At 50.9% G+C, this 7,731-nt stretch overlaps 1 protein-coding gene across 2 annotated transcripts in view; it reads left to right on the top strand.

The window, feature by feature from the left end:
* The first annotated feature begins 4,177 nt into the window (after positions 1-4,177).
* CORO2A (coronin 2A) overlaps positions 4,178-7,731 on the top strand; it is a 60,210-nt gene continuing 56,656 nt past the window's right edge. The window contains exon 1 of one of the 2 annotated variants that reach the window (XM_054055010.1): positions 4,178-4,318. The gene's annotated coding sequence lies outside the window, so the exon portion shown is untranslated. The remainder of the gene's footprint in view (positions 4,319-7,731) is intronic. The other variant, XM_054055009.1, reaches the window with a different exon arrangement.

Here is a 7,731-nt window from a genome sequence, read left to right as displayed (position 1 = left end):
TACCTCATCTCATCCACTTCCACAGATGCTCCCTGCAAGGCAGGACCCTGCTCCCTGGAAGCTTTCCCCTGCTAGGTGAGAAGTGCTTTATGCTGTAGCTGCACAGACACCATGAATGCAGCTGAATCGATGTAGCTCCCGAAACCCAGAGCAGCCAAAACAGGTGCTGGCTCTGCTCTTCCCAGCGTCTTGCCACAGGCTGATGTGCTGCATGTGGCTAGCAGTGGGCCAGCAGTAGTTGACTACATTGTTGTCAGGCTGCCTTCCATAATGAATTCTACTGTCTGTGATGGTAGCTTTCCATTTTTCATTAATTCGCGCAGGCTGAGAAGAGATGTCCAAGGGTTACATCAGCCTGCCTCTGGCTGTATTTCTGGCAGTTAAGGATATGGGATGGCAGAGAGTTACAGGGCATGTTGCTCCAGCTTCTGCTGATGGACCTCAACACAAAGCACTAACAACAGTGTTTTCTTTGAGACTGCTGGAGGACCTTTACACAGCAGAACAAGTGCTGTATGTGAGTCCTTTTTCCCACAAGTCGTCTCCATGGGCACAGGCTGCCAGCAGCAGTTGCCTAGCCAGGCCCTTGCTGTTGGATGTACAGTTGAGAAGTCCAAGGGAAGAAGACAGAGAGCAGAGTTCCTTCAGGTCATCAAGGACACCCCAGTACAGACACCACTCCCAGCCGCCCAGTCTTAGACTGCAAAGGGGAATGGATAGCAAAACCATTCACTTTGTCAGCACCTAAAACAGCTGTGAGGAACAGCATTTGGGCACAGCTAGCATAGCTAGATGCTTACAGTGGACAGGGCTGTAGGCAGGAGAAATGTTTCCCACCAATAACCTCTAACAAAGCATCTTTGTTCTGTCATTAGTCCTACACTCAATCTTGCACAGCTCAATCAGGGCTGGAGCACAGTGTGTGTGAAAGGAAGCGTTCATCCAGGGTACCAGGTGGGCTTGTGGTGCTACCAAGCTATAGAATCATAGAATGTTTTGGGTTGGAAGGGACCTTTACAGGCCATCTAGTACAACACTCCTTAGGCAGCAGGGACATCTTTAACTAGATCAGGCTGTTCAGAGCCCCATCCAACCATCCAGGGATGGGGCCTCCACTACCTCCATGGATAACCTGTTCCAGTGTTTCACCACCCTCATTGCAAAAAATTCCTTCCTTATATCCAGTCTAAATCTACCCTCCCTTAGTTTAAAACCATGAGTCCTTGTCCTGTTACAAAAGGCCTTGCTAAAACAGGCCCTCCCCATCTTTCCTGCAGGCCTTCTTTAAGTACTGGAAGGCTGCAGCCTTCTCTTCTCCAGGCTGGACAACCCCAACTCTTAGACTGTCCTTGTAGGAGGCTCCAGCCCTTGGATCATCTTTGGGGCCCTCCTCTGGACCTGCTCCAACAGCTCCACATTCTTCCTGTGGTGAGGGCCCCAGAGCTGGACACAGTACTCCAAGTGAGGTCCCACTAGAGCTAAGTAGAGTGGCAGAATGACCTCCCTTGACCTACTGGCCATGCTTCTTTTGATGGCATTCAGGATATAGTTGGCCTTTTGGGCTGCAAGCACACGTTGCCAGCTCATGTCCTGCATTTTGTCCATCAGTACCCCCAAGTACTTCTCCACAGGGCTGCTCTCAGTCACACTATCCCTCCACCTGTATTGAAACTGAGGATTGCCCCAACCCAGATGTAGGACTTTGCACTTGGCCTTGTTCAGCCTCATGAGGTTCACTCAGGCCCACTTCTCCAGCTTGTCCAAATCCCTCTGGATGATACCTCAGACTTCTGGTGTCTCAACTGCACCACTCAGCTTGGCGTCATCTGCAAACTTAGCGAGGGTGCACTCGATCGAGCTCTCTATATTGTTGATGAAAATATTAAATAGTACCGGTCCCAGTACATACACCTGAGAGACATTGCTTGTCATCAATCTCCATTTGGACATTGAGCCATTGAGCCCTCTGGATGTAACTATCCAATCATTTCCTTATCCATCAAATAGTCCACCCATCAAATCCATATCCCTCCAATGTAGAGGGAAGGATGTTGTGGGAGACTGTGTCAAATGCTTTACAGAAGTCCAGATAGATTACATCTATTGCTTTTCCCTTGTCCACTGATGGGATCCCTCCATCATAGAAAGCCACTAGGTTGGTCAGGCAGAACTTGCCCCTGGTGCTGAAGCCATGCTGACCGTCTCTAATCACTTCCCTGTCCTCCACGGGCTTTAGCATAGCTTTTAGGAGGACCTGTTCTATGGTTTTCCCAGGCACAGAGGTGAGGCTGACAGGTCCGTAGTTCCCAAGATCATTTTTTCTATGTTTTTTAAAGATGGGCATAATGTTGCCCTTCTTCCAGTTACCAGGGATTTCTCCTGACTTCCATGACTTTTCAAACGTCATGGGGAATGGCTTCACAACTGCATTGGGTAATTTCATCAGTACTCTGGGATGCATCTCATCGGGTCCCATAGACTTAACATATGTTTAGGTTCCTTCAGTGCTCACGAACCTGATTTTCCCTTACAGTGGGAAGGACTTTAACCCCCTGGTCCCCATCTTGTTGTCCATTGGCTCGGGAAGGATAAGGAGAGTGGTTGCCAGTGAAGGCAAAAAAAGTGAGGCAGTGAGGCAAAAAAGTTGTTGACTACCTCAGCCTTTTTCTTGCCTGTTGATACGAGGTCTCCATTCTTGTTTATCACGAGGGTATGCTTTCCTTCTCTAGCTGACATATCTCTAGAAGCCCTTGTTATTCTTTGCATCCCTTGCCAAGTGAAGCCTCAGCTGCGCCTTGGTCTTCCTGACCCTATCCCTGTACAACTGGTCAGCGTCCCTATACTCTTCCCAGGATTCCTATCCCTGCTTTCATGGCCTCTGCAGTCCTGTCTTGCTCTTTAGTTTGACCATGAGGTCTTGACTCAGCTACATTGGTCTCTTCTCTTCCCTGCCTGATTTCTGGTGACTGAGAACTATTGTGGCCTACGGAAAGCATCATTAAAGATTTCCTATCTCTGCTCTGCTACTGTGTTCCTGAGGACAATTTCCCAGCGGGGTCCTACTGATTAAATCTTCAAAGAACTGAAAGTTTGCTTTCCTGAAATTTAGGGTCCTGACCACATTCCTCACCTATCCCATATCCCTCAGGACTGTGAACTCCACCAATGTGTGATTTAAGGCTGCCTCTGATCTTGACGTCACTGATGAGCTCACTTACATTGGTCACCATCAGGTCCAGTATTGCATCCACTTGGGTAGGGATGTCTATTAGGTTCCAGCTAAGCTAAACATCTAAGTCTAAGCTTTGCTGGCATGAGAAGCTTTCTAGAGCCATTTGCCATCTGTGAAGGCCCTGCAGATTTGGGTCCATGTGGGCCAGTGTCTCTTCATCTGCCAGGGACTGCTGAGCCATCCAAAGGCTACTAAATAAGGTGCCCAGGTGGCTGGCCATTTGTGTCCAGGTGGGCAAGATGCTGATAGGATCTTGGCCTGTATCAGAAACACTGTGGCCAGCAAGACCAGGGAAGTGATTGTGCCTGTGTACTCAGTATTGGTGAGGCTGCATCTCAAATACTGTGTTCAGTTTTGGGCCCCTCTTTACAAGAAAGACTTTGAGGTCCTGGAGTGTGTCCAGAGAAGAGCAACAAAACTGGTGACAGGGCTGGAGAATAAGTCTTACGACGAGTGCCTGAGGAATGTGGAGTTGTTTAGCCTAGAGAAGAGGAAGCTGAGGGTAGACCTAATCAATGTCTACAACTACCTGAAAGGAGGTTGTAGTGAGCTGGCTGTTGGTCTCTTCTCCCAAGTAACAGGTGATAGGACAAGATGGAATGGCCTCAAGTTGTGCCAGGGGAGATTCAGATTAATCAACAGGAAAAAACTCTTCACTGAAAAGGTCACTGGACCAGCACCCCCAACCATTTCCCCAACCACCTCATCTACCTGCCTTTTTAACACCTCCAGGGATGGCGACTCCACCACCTCCCTGGGCAGTCAGCTGTTCCAGTGCTCGATAACTCTTTCGGTGAAGATTTTTTTCCCAATGTTCAATCTAATCTTCCCCTGACGCAGCTCGAGGCCGTCCCCTCTCACTCTACCGCCTCTCCCTTAGGAGAAGACACCAACACCCACTCCTCTCCGCCCTCCACGCCCCCCGCCGCCCCTGCCCGCGGTGCCTCTCCGGAGCCGTGCGGGCTCTGCTGCGGCAGCGGGGGCGGTGGCAGCCCCGATCGCCGCCGGCACCTCCCCGGGGCGGGGACCGCGGGCGGGCGGCTCCGGCGCGGCTCGGCGCGGCTCCGGTGCGCGGCTCCCGCAGAGGTACGGGGATGGGGATCGGGGTGTGTGGTGGTCAGGGGCACCTGCTGCAGCCCAGTACAGCGGGGAGGGGGGAGTCCTGCCGTACCCGTGCAGCCGCAGCTCCCGCCGGCCCCACCCCGCTTTGTGCGGAGGCACCGCGGGATGCGGAGGCTGCTCGGTGCCGCTCGAGCATCCCCCGGCGTGGTCGCGCCTGCCCGGGGCGGCGTTCTCGCCCTGCCCAGGGCTGCTCCTTGCAGGTGACTGCAGGGGGGAACCTCGGGGAGAAGCGTGGGAGCCGGCCCGGGGCGGGGGATGCGGTGGCGGAGCATCATCTCTCCTCCCCGACTTGGAGCAGGTGGGAGCCAGCATCATCCCACCTGCTCGGGGAAGGTAGTCCTCTCCCTGCCAACCCCTCCTGCAACGGGTGGTACGGTGTGGGCATTTGTGTAACTTTGCTTATGGTACAGAGGAAGGAAAGCTGCATCTGTGGCCCTGTGTGTCACGTTTGGCCACTTTCTGCTGGGCTTGTGGGCGTTTGGGGGGCTTCTTGTCAGGGCAGGTCCCATCTTGCACAAAGCACGATGACAGCCGTGTAAAACGACATCTGTCTGGGCCGCGCTCACGGGCAGCGGGGTTTTCTGGTGCCGGTTGCCCTTGCAGGGGTCTCACTTTCAGGCAGCGCCGCTTTGGGGTACGGCTTTCGCCCATGGGTCTGGCTTTGACGCTGCAGCTCTGGCAGGGGCAAAGGCAGGCTGTGCAAAGGGATATGTAATGATGACAACGCTTTGCAAACAAGTCCCTGGTGGCCTGGGGAGGCCAGCTCTGTGCAGTGTCTTGCGGAACATCCATTGTTCGCCCTGCAGGGAGTGGTGCCCTCCTTGCCTTGCTCTGGAGTGTGGAAAAACAGCCCTGCAGCATCCTAGCTGTTACTGATCTCCCTGTTCGCTTACACCTCTTAAGAAGGCACAGTATTTGCTGCAAAGGAAGTTTGCTTGGATAGGCTTAACCTCTTCTGGCCTCCCGTGCTCAAGGGATGTGATTTCTGCAGAGAATTTGGAGAACTCTTGCAGGGAGGTTGGGTGTTGGTTGCCTTTTAAGCTTCCCAGTGCAGGCTTCCCGGTGGGTTAACAAAGGAGCAGCCTGTGTAGCCCTGCTGTTCCCTTTGTTCTCCCACTGGCTATGCCCTCTTTGGAGAACTCAGATCTCTCCTGGCTTGATTAGAGATAGGGAGTGGCTGATGGAGTTCATGCAGGTGGGAACATTTCAGGAAACTCTAGAGCAAAGGTTTCGGAGGTGGGATAAGGGGGAGCTGGTTGCTTCTCGGAGACAATGCAAAGACGAGTGTTTTCATCTGATGGTGATGTTGTTTGGTGAATTAGCATTATTTGAGACAGCTATAGCTCCATCATGAAAGGTATTTGAAATTAATTCAAACCACTAGGCCATAGCAACAAGTCAAATCCTGTCATCTTCATAGATCTGCCATAGACCTAGGAAAAACAAAATAAACCTTCTCTAAGAAAGTTTGCTTGAATGTTTGCTTCAGCAAAAAAGTACCCCATCACCTTATCTGAGTATTCCCACCTGCGGGAAATAAATAGCGGTCTTTTGTGACAATAAAATAGTAGCCAATATTACAGCTGGCCTGTGGGCTGATGTCGGGGTGGCTGCTGAGGAACTTGCTGGTAAACCTCCTGCTCAGACCCAAAGGGACCAATGAACCCATCCCTGGTGAGGCTGGACAGAAGCTGCTCTCTGAAACAGCCAGGGCTGGCCTCATCTTGATGCTCAACAGGACTGCAGACGGTCTGATATCTTGCTGCCATGGCAAAAAGACACTAGAGTGATAGTACGATGAGGTGTTTTACATGTAGTCATTGCCTGGCTTCCCTTAAGTGTACGTTAAGCTGCTCTGGCTGCAGAGAGTTGACTGAGGCAAGCAGCCTGCAGCACACAGCAATTACACTGACATGCCTTCTGCCTCTCTGCAGGAGGAACAGGAAAGACCTTTAGATCATCCAGGAGCCTGTATGGGCTGAAGAGTTTAACACTCACAGGGTTGTACTGGCTTGCAAGTAAAAGCCAGACTGGCCTAGTGTTTCCAGGGATTTCCCCTCTGTGGTATTACAGGCTTCCCAGCAATTTTCCGTTTTGAAAATACACCCTGCAGGGCTCTATTAGGGTAATGCTGATGCTTACTATTTCCAAAACATTTTCAAATTCACAAATAGGACGTTCTGACCTTCAGCCAAGCAGAGCCCTTTCTAAAGCTTGGAGACATGCTACTGCCCGTGGCAGGACCAATGGTAGTGTGCAGTTACAAGCCCTGTTCTCTCTTCCCCTGTTGACCTGGCTCTTTGCTCTATTTCACATGGTTTCACATTTTCAAGAGCAGTGCCCCAAATTTACTCTTTCTCTCTCTCTGTCTTCTGAGCATCCTTCTGGCCTCTAGCTTTTGCAAAGGTTTCCTTCCAGTCTGGTGAGTCTCCGTGCTCTTTTATCTCTGTGTCACGAAACATGGACATTCCTACCTGCGGAAAGTTCTTCTGCACTGATTACTCTGCACTGCCTGTCTCCCTCTGTGGGACAAAGTCAATGAAGAAAATGATAACAAAGATAAAAGCAGCAGAAACTCCCAGCATTTGTGATATTGTTATCACTGAGGTTGAGACAAAGTCCTTGGAAACTGATTAGATAGCTTCCAGGAAAGCAGGAGAAGCCAACCTGTCTTGTTTTTCTCCTGCAGTTCTTGGAGCTGCGCTTAAACAGGAGGGGAGGCAATGCTGGTGGTGAGCTTCTTCCAGGGGAAGGTGTCTGGGAAAAGGTCTCCAGGTCAATGTTACAAGAGTAAAGCAAATACAAATAAAGTAAAGCCTCGTGGCTCCAGCTTGCACCTAGAGCAGGACAGTCAGAAAAACAGGTGCAGGCAGGAGCCAAGGCAAGAACTGGGCCTACTCCTGAGGGTGGAAATTAAGCAATCCTCACTCTAGAGATACCATTATTTAAACTCTTCTTGCAGGGTGCTTCTGAAAGCCTCCTTAAGAGAGTTAGAAAGCTCTGGATCCCACCCCAGGTTTTCTGGGAACCACAGGCAAGGTGCGTGGGTAGTGTTCAGCAGATCAGTGCCTTTTTCTCAGACATTGCCCTGCACCTAGCCTGGGCTATGGACTGATGCAGCGGGTGAATGAGATCATGTGAAAACTCAGAACTGGGAGTGGCAAATATCTTCCAAAGCTCTCTGTCCTATTTCATCCTCACCTGGGTCTCATTTAGCCAGAACACTAAGTGTACACGTAGCACATTTGCCTATCTGCCAAAAGGACCCCTGAAGTTGTGCTGCCTCTGAATGCCACCCAGTATCATTGTCACATTGGCAGTCTGCCTTGAATGCAGTGATGGGTTTTTCATTACTGAAATTGATGAAAACTTCAAAA

Source organism: Cuculus canorus, chromosome Z (assembly GCF_017976375.1).
Source record: "Cuculus canorus isolate bCucCan1 chromosome Z, bCucCan1.pri, whole genome shotgun sequence".
Lineage (NCBI taxonomy): Eukaryota > Metazoa > Chordata > Aves > Cuculiformes > Cuculidae > Cuculus > Cuculus canorus.
The sequence above is the reverse complement of the archived record's forward strand: the minus strand, read 5'-3'. Positions and strand labels throughout refer to the sequence as shown.